The 12,169-nt window shown below is 52.1% G+C and overlaps 1 long non-coding RNA gene across 1 annotated transcript in view; it reads left to right on the top strand.

Annotated features, from left to right (window-relative positions):
* The first annotated feature begins 6,956 nt into the window (after positions 1-6,956).
* Positions 6,957-12,169, top strand: part of LOC147997241 (uncharacterized) — an 18,296-nt gene continuing 13,083 nt past the window's right edge. The window contains exon 1 of the long non-coding RNA XR_015648060.1: positions 6,957-7,136. This is a non-coding gene — a long non-coding RNA (uncharacterized LOC147997241). The remainder of the gene's footprint in view (positions 7,137-12,169) is intronic.

Raw genomic sequence — 12,169 nt, 5'->3', positions numbered from 1 at the left:
TCTTCCTGTGTAACAGAGGTTTAAAAGGAGGCTGGTCGACAAAACGTTTTTTTTGTGGTTTTTATTCTCTCTCTCTCTCTCTCTCTCTCTCTCTCTCTCTCTCTCTCTCTCTCTCTTTCTCTCTCTCTCTCTTAATCAACTCGGAAGTCGATCTGCTGTCCCTTTTATTAAAAGCCAAAGTATTAAGTGGCGAGCCGATGTTTCAACTTTCACCATTCTGTTCCTTTCACCAAAAAGAGGGGGTTCTTTGGCTTTTCCTTTCCTTTTTGAAACAAAACGAAAGGAGGAGCTCGACCAGTTGGCCTAGCTTCCCTGTTCCTTTTCCCTCTTCCACGGTATGCTCGATGAAATAAAGTAAATAAATGAAGTTTCTAGTTATGTATTTGTTTGGGAGACCCGAACTCTCTCTCAAGAGAGAGTTGCATCTTCCCGCTGCCGCCCCCCCCCCCACACACACACAAGGCCTCCTCCCTGTATGTGGGGGGGAGGGGGAGGGGTGGACAGGAGCTAGCTGAGAGGGGGTGGGGTGGGGCGGGGCTGGAGAATATGCAGGTCCCTGAAGGTCAGTCGGGGAAGTACTGCCGCTGCCCTAGCACGCTTCAGTGCCTCTTTAGAGTTTAGAGTTTTCTAAAGTTTTCTGCCTGAAATCAGCGAGTGATGATTTCACTGTGAAATGATGTCTGATCATCGCTCTCGCTGTCCTGTCAGGGCTCCGGCTCCTGGCAAATGTCTGACTGAAGGAAACCTTAGTTAGACTCACACCCAGCTGTTTGGAAATGGTAATGGAGTTGATAGCACACCCTGGGGGAAAGAGGCAGACTCCCTTTTTGCTCACTCTCAATTCCCAGCCTCGCCCTGCCAGCTCGGGGATTTCTAAGTAAGGGTGAATCTGGACCATATATGTACAGGGTTTGGCGTTTCTGATTCATGTTTAATGTTTAGTTAAATAAAGCTTGTCAAGGGCTGGAGAGATGGCTCTCCACAGAGGTGGTTCCCCTTTTCTTAACCCAACTGGGACAGAAGTGCAAACTATCATCTACCTATCTGGGAGTGGAGTGGTTGGATACAGGGAGATGGAGCATTTGCAGTTAGTAAAGTTCTGCTGTCGGTTTTGTTTTGTTTTGTTTTGTTTTGTTTTGTTTTGTTTTGTTTTGTTTTGTTTCCTTTCATTTTTGGATAGATTTTTTGGATAGCCTTTTTTTTTTTTTCTTTTTAAATACAAATTTTGTTTTCTGTGCAACATTCTGATCATAGTTTCCCATCGCAAAGCTCTTTCCAGATCCTTCCTCCCCATCCACCACCCCGTACTAACCCAGGCCTGCCCTTAGATGTGGTTGATGCATACCCAGGTGAGTCTCCATTGGAGAAAGGACGATATTCCCATCTCCTATGACTGTCAATGGCCGATGACCTAAATGCCAGTGACTTCGGACTTGACTCCATTTTCCCCTCTGAGAACTGGGTTTGGATCTGTTGAACGCAGGCAGGCCCTCGGTTTTGAAACAAACAAACAAACAAACAAACAAACAAACAAACAAACACACCAAAAAATATTTAAAGCAGGCAACAACTGCCTGCACGCCAAGAGACTGTTGACTCCTCTTTGGAGATAGTACGATGTGAAACTTGCTTAATAAAGTAGAGTCCACACAACACAAAGGGAACACTTTAACAAATTATGAAGGAGAGAGGGGGGGGTATGTTTATCTACCTCCTCTTGTTTCTCAGACTAGAGATTTCATCTTCCTCTGTCTCTCGAGTGCTGGTGGCTTTGCTGCTGGTTTCGGGGGGGGGATTGGGATAGGGATAGGAAGAGAAAAGGCTTGAGTGCTGATTTTAAAGCTCTCTCTCTCTCTAAAGCTCTCTCTCTCTAAAGCTCTCTCTCTCTCTCTCCCCCCCTCCTTCTCTCTCTCTTTACACACACACACACACACACACACACACACACACACACACACACACACACACTCACTTCCTAGGATGAAAGAAAAGAAATGAAAAGGAAGGCACCCATGGTGATGCATGACTTTGATCTCACTTTGGTCTCAGCACTGGAGAGGAAGATAGGAAGACCTATCTAGATGCAACGTGAAGAAGGCCTATGTCAGATGAGTTAATGGCTAGGGAACTGTTAGCTGGCTAGTCTGCCATTTTGTTGCAGTTGCTAATATTATAAGGACACTTTCTCATTGGTTGTTTCTGCTGTTGCTGCCAGAATTCATTACATATTCTGTTAGGCTCTTCTGTGTGATAACACACTCAGAAACCGAACACTGTTGAAGTCAGTCTAACTGCTTTCTTTGTTGTCTAGTTACCCGCAATAATCTTGGACCTGAACTGAACACCCAGCAGCACTTCCCGCACCCACCCATGTATAAGCTTTTATAACCTGGACCACCAACACTAGAGCGACAGGGCAGACAGAGACTATTTGGAACCGGACTTCCATTTTGAGTTTTTGTTTGTGTTCTTGTTTTTTTCTCCTGTCCTGTCCTGTCCTGTCCTGTCCTGTCCTGTCCTATCCTGTCCTCTCTGTCTGTATGTATGTCTGTCTGTCTGTCTGTCTGTCTGTCTGTCTGTCTGTCTGTCTGTCTGTAAATCCACACATATAGTTCTTTCCACATCTTATATCTCAAAACAAATAATGCTTGCTGTGATCCTCATTTCATTCAAGGGTACTACTCTCTAGACCAGAGGAGCCCCCTTACAATTCTCCACAGGTAGTGATGACCGGAGTGTTCAGTGCGACTAAGCAGGAATTATATGGTTGCCGCCATTATGCTTGATCTTACCGAAGGTAGGGTTGCGGGGCATGGTTGCCACGATGGCGACCAGTAGACCGTGATTGAGGAGACGGAACAATAATTAACCTACAATTCTCCCTCTCTGTCAACTGTTTCTCTGTCACTCTCTGTCTCTCTTCCCTCCTTCCCTCCCCCGTCTCTCAGACCTGAATGAGCATTGGAACTAAAGTAAATGTACATGTGAAAAGAAGCCAGGTGTGGTGCTGCATGTCTTTGATTGCATCACTTGAGAGGTGAAGGTGGGTAGAACTCTGTGAGCAGGCTGCAGACCTGATCCAGGTACTGATTTCCAGGGCTTTTGTGCAAAGACCCCTGACTCAACTAAAGAAATGAGGAGGAAAATAAAGAAACAGATACAATTAACTTGGAATAAACCAAACAAACTAAGAAAAAGGAAAGGCAGTAATGGAGTGGCCTGGCTTACAGAGGAGGGGCAGACATTTATCTGCCATTGCCTCCTCTGTTGAACACACAAACACAGGCGCCGAGAGAGCGAGAGAGCGAGAGAGCGAGAGAGCGAGAGAGCGAGAGAGCGAGAGAGCGAGAGAGCGAGAGAGCGAGAGAGAGAGAGAGAGAGAGAGAGAGAGAGAGAGAGAGAGAGAGATCTGTTAATCTGTTTGTCTCCCTCCCCTAGTTTTTCAGACAGGGTTTCTTTATGAAAAGAAAGAAACTGGTAGCTGTAGGCTGGTAGCTGCTGGCTGTTAAAGGTCTAGGTAAAACAATGTGATGGCCTAAGAGGAAAATAAAGAAACAGATACAATTAACTGTTAAGGCCTAGATGCCGTGTGAATGAGGCCTACATCAGATTGGTTAAGATAACTGTCACCTGGCTAGCCTGCCATTTTAATATTGCAAGGACGCCTTCTCATAGGTTGTTTCTGCTGTCACTGCCAGAGTTCATTACATATTCTGTTAGGTTCTGTATGACACACACTCAGAAACCAAACATTGTAGAATCCAGTGTGTCCTTGAGTGCGTGTCTACAATGCGTGCGTGCGTGCGTGCGTGCGTGCGTCTGTGCATGCGTGTGTCCATGGCCATGCTAGAGCCCACCCCAGATTTGTGTTTCAGAGATCTTTACTTATTTATTTTTCCTGCCTTGGCTTGTGTAGGCACTAAGTCACCACACTTCCCGAAAAACAAAATGAAACAAAACAAAACAAAATCCACCAACAAATGGACCAAACCCAAACCCCAAGCCAAACAAACAAATATTCCTGCCTGCCTGTCTGTCTATCAGGGCTACAACAGAGAGAAGTGGAATCTTGAATGAACAAAACTAGAATACCTAAGTCTGCCTGTTTCCCCTCTTCCCACCCTCCCCTGCCCCCCAGCCCATCCCCTAGAGCTGGTCTAGCATGTTCTCTGACCCTGGGGGTGCGGTGAACCGGCCTGCTTTGCTAAACTCTGTAGTGTATAAACTTGGTAACTCTAGAAAGCAGGAGCTGAAAATGTGCAGATAAGGTGGTGGTCGAGCTGTGTGTGTGTTGGTGTGGGAGGGAGACTGCTTCGGTAACTGCTGCTTTTCAATGTCCGGCTGAAACTCTGTGCTTATGATGTATCTTTTGGTTTATTCGATTTTACTTACTGTCTATTGGGTTTGCATTTGATTTTTATTGATTTTATTGATATTTATGTTTAACTATTTTGACCTGGCTAAATGACTGACTGACTGACTGACTGACTAAGTCTACCTGGCATACAGGAGGAATTCAAGGACGAACGATTGTTTAAGTATGACAAAAATAAGTAAGTAAGTAAGTAAGTAAGTAAGTAAGTAAGTAAGTAAGGGGGTTGGGGATTTAGCTCAGTGGTAGAGCGCTTGCCTAGCAAGTGCAAGGCCCTGGGTTCTGTCCCCAGCTCCGAAAAAAAAGAAAGAAAAAAAAGTAAGTAAGTAAGTAAGTAAGTAAGTAAGTAAATAAATAAATAAATAAATAAATAAATAAATACGATCATTTAGAAGTAATATAGGCAGAAGGAGAACATGTGGCTGTGGATGGTCTGAGGCTTCTGGCTGCTTTTGGGTGCCTCTTCACCTTTCTGCACGTGCAAACTGAGTTTAATTAAGTTCTGTTTCCCTAGAGGCTGGGAAAGGGAGAAACAGAAGTGACCTGGAACATCAGGGCTAATGGCCGGCTGCCTCCATCTTGGTGAGGTCAGGTGTCAGCCAAGCTGGCTGACAACCATCCACAGTTGAATCCAAAGTGCCCAAATGGGACACTATAACAAATCATGTATACAGATTTGTGTATATAGAAAACATTTTTCCTTTCTCTTCTTTTCTTTTCTTGAGAAATTCAGCTGGTCCTGATGTCTTTCCCTCGGTGTGTCCCTCTGTCATCTCTCTCTCTCTGTCTCTTTGTCTTACTGTCTCTGTCTGTCTCTGTCTGTCTCTGTCTCTGTCTCTCTCTCTGTGTGTGTGTGTGTGTGTGTGTGTGTGTGTGTGTGTGTGTGTGTGTGTTCCTTAATCTCAGCAGCACTACTCATCCAATCGATTTTTCCTCTCCCCTTGTCTCCTTCACATGGCTATTACCCCACCTTAAACAGCACTAGAAGAGCCTGGCAGGCAGATATCTACCCTCTATGCTGTCAGAATTTTTTTTTTTTTTTTTAAAGTCAAAACCTGGATTCTCAGGAGCCATGTGGTGTGTCCTCCTAGGTTCTGGTGCCCTCTTCTGGCATGCAGACATATAGTCAGCAGAGAGAGCTGTGTGGGTGGCCGAGGCAGGCAGAGTGGACCTCTGTGAGCTTGAGGCTAGATAAGTCTACGGAGCAAGTTCCATGACTGCCTGGGCTATACCAAAAGAAACGTACCTTGAGGCAAAACAAAACAAAGCAGAAAAGGTTCTGCTTTTATTTTACAGACATGTGTTCTCTCTAGTCCTATTGACTATAGAAGTTTGATCATGAAGTCACATTGATTTTTATTACAGAGTTTATTTGTGTGTGTGTGTGTGAGAGAGAGAGAGAGAGAGAGAGAGAGAGAGTTTTTTCTTTAATCTTCAAACATATTTTTTATTGTTTATTTATTTTATGAGCACACTGTCACTGTCTTCAACACACAAGGAGAGGATTCCATTACAGATGGTTGTGAGCCACCATGTGGTTGCTGGGATTTGAACTAAGGATCTCTGGAAGAGCAGTCAGTGCTCTTCACCGCTGAGCCGTCTCTCCAGCCCTGAAACAATATCTTGAATAAACAATAACAAAAACACTAAAACTAAGTCTGCCAGTTTTCCTCTTTCTTTCTCTCTCTCTCTCTCTCTCTCTCTCTCTCTCTCTCTCCCTCCCTCCCTCCCTCCCTTCCTTCTTTCTTCCTTTCTTTCTTTTTCTTCAGATAGGATTTCTTAGTGAATGATATTTATGTTGATATAAATTTTTTACGTACTTTTGACTGGCTAACTAACTAGCTAAGTCTGCCTGTCCTAAAGAAGGAGTTCCCCTGCCACAACTAAATACGTGCATAGAAAAAAAAATATATAATTATTAACTTGGGATGAAACTAATGTAACAAGCAAGCAAACAAACGCACAAGCAAACAAAGTAGGGATGGTGGTGCTGGGTGCCTGGTATATGGGAGATGGGAGACCTGTGGTCTAGAGCGTCCAGAGCTCTGGCCTCCATACTCTGGACTGCATTCTCTCTAGCAATCTTCCCAAAGTGGCTGTATTTAACCATGTTTTTATTTTTTAAATTGGCTCTCTCTCTCTCTCTGTCTCTCTGTCTCTCTGTCTCTGTCTCTCTCTCTTTCTCCCTCCCTCCCTCCCTCCCTCCCTCCCTCCCTCCCTCCCCCCACCACACACACAGAGGCACGTGTGAACAAGGGAATGCAAATGCACAAAATAAGTATGTTTTGATCAGAGTGAAAACAAATCACGGGAATTTTAACCATTCCACCATCATTCCACCATTCTTTTAATTTACTCTCTGTGTTTAGTCTTCCAAAGAGGGTGGCAGGTGTGTGGTTTGGTGAGTGCCGGCTGGCGGTGGCAGCGAGGAACAGAGAACAACAACAACCCCCCTCCCCCCCATCGGGATCGGTGGAGGGTTTTAAAAATGAGTGAGCCATTTAAAAATGGTGTGGAACTGAGGTCGCCGCCACCCTCCCCTCACGACGGAGTTTGGACGCTCCCTTTTCCTAACTGTGCCTGTTCCTTGCTAATTGTTAACCGATTCGAGAGTGCATGTCCTTTCACTTAGAGGTGGCCTGTTTTCACCGCTCCGTCCTACTTTCCTTTTCTGGGTGCCTGAGGGGGTTGGCCCCGAGTCCATCCCGCGTTCACTGTGTTCCGGCGGGACAACCGGGACCGTTTGTGCCATTCGGGAGAAGTGGTGGGTACCTGCCCCGTTGTGCGTGGGTGAGTGTCCCCCTGAGCTAGGGAGGTCACTCCGGAGAGACGGAATGAGTGTGTGTGGCGGCGGCGGCGCGTGACAGTCTGTATTGGTTTGCTTGATCGAGATCGCTGTCGGGCGACACCTAGTGGCGACAAGTTTCCGCAACGCTCCTGTCCCCCGGTTGGTGACAAAGGACGGGGAAGTGCCTGTGGTGAGCCGGCCAGGGTGAGAGGGTGACAGGCAAGCAGGCGGGTGCGCGACGGAGACGCCGTCCTGTCTGGGGACCATCTCTAGCTAGGAGGTTGTACCTGGAGAACTTCAGGGGAGGAGGGTGGCTGTACGACCTATTGGGACACAAGGAGGGGTTGGTGGCAGCTGGATGAGGTCGACCAGAAGGCTTGGGCCCCGTCCCGGATTTTTTTTTTTTTTTTCCAATTTTTTTTTTTTTAATTTTTTATTTTATTTTATTTTATTTTTTTTTTATTTCTTCCCTCCTCTCCGGTCCCAGCCAGCGGGACCATAGACACTTTTGAGGCCGAGAGGGTGCTGTGTCCCCGGCCTCCGAGCCGAGGTGGCCCGGCTAGGGGGCGCCACGGAGTTTTTTTTTTTTTTTTCTTTTCCAGGAGTCCCTTCGGTCCCAGCCAGCGGGACCATAGACACTTTTGAGGCCGAGAGGGTGCTGTGTCCCCGGCCTCCGAGCCGAGGTGGCCCGGCTAGGTGGCGCCACGGATTTTTTTCTTTTTCTTTTCCAGGAGTCCCTTCGGTCCCTGATAGCGGGAGCCTGGACCTCTGAGGCCGAGAGGGTGCTGTGTCCCCGGCCTCCGAGCCGAGGTGGCCCGGCTAGGGGGCGCCACGGAGTTTTTTTTTTTTTTTTTTTCTTTTCCAGGAGTCCCTTCGGTCCCAGCCAGCGGGACCATAGACACTTTTGAGGCCGAGAGGGTGCTGTGTCCCCGGCCTCCGAGCCGAGGTGGCCCGGCTAGGTGGCGCCACGGATTTTTTTTTTTTCTTTTCCAGGAGTCCCTTCGGTCCCTGATAGCGGGAGCCTGGACCTCTGAGGCCGAGAGGGTGCTGTGTCCCCGGCCTCCGAGCCGAGGTGGCCCGGCTAGGGGGCGCCACGGAGTTTTTTTTTTTTTTTTCTTTTCCAGGAGTCCCTTCGGTCCCTGATAGCGGGAGCCTGGACCTCTGAGGCCGAGAGGGTGCTGTGTCCCCGGCCTCCGAGCCGAGGTGGCCCGGCTAGGGGGCGCCACGGAGTTTTTTTTTTTTTTCTTTTTCTTTTCCAGGAGTCCCTTCGGTCCCTGATAGCGGGAGCCTGGACCTCTGAGGCCGAGAGGGTGCTGTGTCCCCGGCCTCCGAGCCGAGGTGGCCCGGCTAGGGGGCGCCACGGAGTTTTTTTTTTTTTTTCTTTTTCTTTTCCAGGAGTCCCTTCGGTCCCTGATAGCGGGAGCCTGGACCTCTGAGGCCGAGAGGGTGCTGTGTCCCCGGCCTCCGAGCCGAGGTGGCCCGGCTAGGGGGCGCCACGGAGTTTTTTTTTTTTTTTTTTTCTTTTCCAGGAGTCCCTTCGGTCCCAGCCAGCGGGACCATAGACACTTTTGAGGCCGAGAGGGTGCTGTGTCCCCGGCCTCCGAGCCGAGGTGGCCCGGCTAGGTGGCGCCACGGATTTTTTTTTTTTTCTTTTCCAGGAGTCCCTTCGGTCCCTGATAGCGGGAGCCTGGACCTCTGAGGCCGAGAGGGTGCTGTGTCCCCGGCCTCCGAGCCGAGGTGTCCCGGCTAGGGGGCGCCTCCGAGACTTTATTTTTTCCAGGATCCTCCCCGGTCCCTGCCAGCGGGAGCATGGACTTCTGAGGCCGAGGGGAAGCTGTGTTCCAGGCTATCTACCATGGCCTCCTCGGTCTGTGAGCACTCAGGGTTCTAAGGTCGACCAGTTGTTCCTTTGCGGTCCGGTTCTCTTTCTACATGGGGACCTCTTGGGGACACGTCACCGAACATGACTTCCAGACGTTCCGTGTGGCCTGTCATGTTTATCCCTGTGTCTTTTACACTTTTCATCTTTGCTATCTGTCCTTATTGTACCTGGAGATATATGCTGACACGCTGTCCTTTTGACTCTTTTTGTCATTAAAGGACGTTGGAAGAGGCTTGCACCAAGGCTGTTTGCTTGTCCAGCCCTAGCTCTTTTCTTCTGCGCATGGGCCTCTTCGATGCTTGAAGCTTAGCGTCCCCCCATGAGTACGCGCTTCCTGCTTTCCCGTGCTTGCTTGCCTGTGCTCTGTGGGGCAGCTTTATGACAACCGTCCCGCGTGTCAGGCGTTCCCGATTTCCCCGTGGTGGTTGTCGTCCGTTACCGGTAGGAGTCGTTGGTGCCGAGTGCGACTGGAAGGGTTTTCCCGTTTGGTGCTAGTGACCCCCTGGCGTGCTCCTCTGCGGCCGACCGGTTTTTTTATTTGTTTTTTTTTTTTTGTTTTTTGTTTTTTTTTTTTTTTGTTTTTTGGAAGGAGTTCCCGAACCTCCGCTGCTTGGTGGTGTGTCCCTTTCTTTCCTGCTGTGTGCCTCCCGAGTTGCACCTTTTCTCCTTCGAAGGGGATTTTATTTTTTTATTTTTATTTTTTATTTTTTATTTTTATTTTTTTTTGAAGGAGTTCCCGAACCTCCGCTGCCCGTTGAGTCCCGTTCTTCCACGCCACGTGCCTCCCGAGTGCAACGCTTCCTTTTTTTTCTCGCCCTCGAGAAGGGTAAATTTTTTTTTTTGTGTGTGTGGCAGTGTTAGCGACTTCTTCCCGTGCTCTCTCTCGCTCTTCTCGCTCGTATTCCCGTCCAGTGCGTTGTTAGAAAGCTCTCACGCCCGTTGTTCCCGATGCATGGCGTGTCTCGCTCCCGTTGGATCGATGTGGTGCTGCCGCGTTCTCTTCGGGCCGGGGCCTAAGCCGCGCCAGGCGAGGGACGGACATTCATGGCGAATGGTCATTCAGCGCGAATGGCGACCGCTCTTCTCGTTCTGCCAGCGGGCCCCTCGTCTCTCCTCCCCATTCCTTTGCAGGGTGGTGTGTGGAAGTCAGGGGTGCGGCTGTCCGGCACGAGCGCTGACCCGCGCACACTTGTTGCTGTGGTTCGCGGTGTCCCTGTGGACGTGTCGGGGGCGCTTGCCCCCACGCCGTTCACTGCTTCGCGGCCCTCTTCCCCCGTGCCGGGGGAAGGTGGTAGACCCGCTGCGGTGCATACCCTTCCCGAATGGTGTGTGCACGCGCCCTGCTTCGTGTGAGCCTTGCGGTGCTCCTGGAGCGTTCCGGGCTTTGACCACCAAGGTGCCCGCTTCTGAGTTGGCGGTGGCGCTTCCCGCTCCCCGGCGTGCCTCCTGTGCTCCATGGTGCTTGTGCCTTTACGCTTTCCCTTGTCCTAGTTGCCGGCTTTCTGCACGGTGACAGAAAGGGGGGGGGTCGAGGAGTTGAGTGTGCGGTTAAAAGGCTCCTTCCGTTGGGTGAGCGCCCACCCCGTGCCTATGTTTTTGGTGCCTTCACCCGCGGGCCCTGCGCGGTTAGGGTGGTGCTGAGCGATCGCGGCTGGCCCTTTTTAAAGACCGGACTCCCTCAAGTCAAGGCTCCTCCTTTGTGTGCGCCTTGAAGAGGCCTGGCTCTCGGCGGGGACCTGTCGCAGGTCCCCCCGGTCCGCGAATGCTCAAGAAGACCCCGGAGAAAGAGACCTTTGCCGATACCGCAGACCCCCCACCAGCTGGCGCGTGGTCCTTCCCGTTCTGTCCCGCGCCTGTTGCTCGTTTCCCGTTGCGTGCACGGAGCCCTTGGCTGCTCGTCGGTGTTGGGTTCGTCCCGCCCTCAGTGAGGAATTTGCCTTCTCTAGCTATCTTCGGAAAGGGCTTTACGATCTCCGAGGGGCTTCTCCCGGATGGTCCCCTCGGCTGCCCGCCCTGACCTCAGCCTTCTGCGCGCAGCGTTTGCTCTCTCGCCTACCGCGACCCGCGCCTCCCCGCTCCGAGTACGAGGAGGGATCACGCGGGACGGGGCTCTGTCGACCTGCCGCTGTGCGGAGCTTGTGGGGGAGATTGGGTTTCTGGTGGCAGGTGGCGGGGAAGGGCCGTGCACACGCCCGCGTGCGCGGTACCCCCCTCACCGCGAGGGGTCGTCGCGGGACGGGTGGGTTTGGAAGGGCGGCGGTGGGCTCCCGGTCCCACCCGCCTCCGTTTCCCCCCGTGCCCTCCGTCGCGTGTGCGTCCCTCCCACGCGCGTCCACGTCCCGGCCACTCTCGCGGCGAGGTCGTGTCGCGTGTGGTGCGTGCCGCGTGCTCTCGGGCGTCTGCGGTTGCCGCCTCGTCCCCCCCTTCCACGGCAGCGTTCCCACGGCCGGTGGAGATCGCGGGAGCCGTCCTACCCCCCCTTCCCCCTCCGCGGGGCTCTTGAGGGTCCGTGAACCGCGGGGTTGGCCTCGCTCTCGGGGGCGGACTTCTTATTTGGGGGAACCGGCGGTCGGCCGCGTCCGGCGCGTCGTCGGACGTTGGGACCCGCTGCCACGCGGGGGTCTTCGTCGGTTGGCGTCGGCGTCTGCCTCGGTTCTCTCTCGCGTCGGCTGGCGTCTCCTCGGGCTCCCGGGGGTTGTCCGTTGGTTTCGGGTCGGCTCGGTGCCGCGGGCGTGGCGGGACTGCTCCGGGTTGGGTGCAGTGTGATTCCCGCCGGCTTGGCTCGCGTGCCCGGTCGCCGCCCGAGCGGCCTCCCGGTCCCTTGTGAGGCGTCTCCCGCGGGGGGTGCCGCTGCGGCCCGCCCTGCCGTCGACGGTCCTCGTTCTGTCGGTTCGCTCCCCCTCCCCGCCCGCCGGCGTTCCTTTCTCTCTCGCTCCTCGTCTGGCCGACCCGCGGCCGTGCTGCCGGGCCCCTCCTCACGGGGGGGCAGCCGGGCGCGCACGGGTCCCGGGGCGGTCGCGGGGTGCCTGGGGGGAAGGGCCGCCCGGCGGGCGGGAGGAAGTTGCGGTTTGAAGGGCGTCCCGGCCGCCGCGGCCGTGGCGGCGCGTCTCGCCTGGTCTCTTGGAGG

Source organism: Rattus norvegicus, unplaced genomic scaffold (genome assembly GCF_021556685.1).
Source record: "Rattus norvegicus strain SHRSP/BbbUtx unplaced genomic scaffold, alternate assembly SHRSP_T2T unassigned-0000206, whole genome shotgun sequence".
NCBI lineage: Eukaryota > Metazoa > Chordata > Mammalia > Rodentia > Muridae > Rattus > Rattus norvegicus.
The sequence above is the reverse complement of the archived record's forward strand: the minus strand, read 5'-3'. Positions and strand labels throughout refer to the sequence as shown.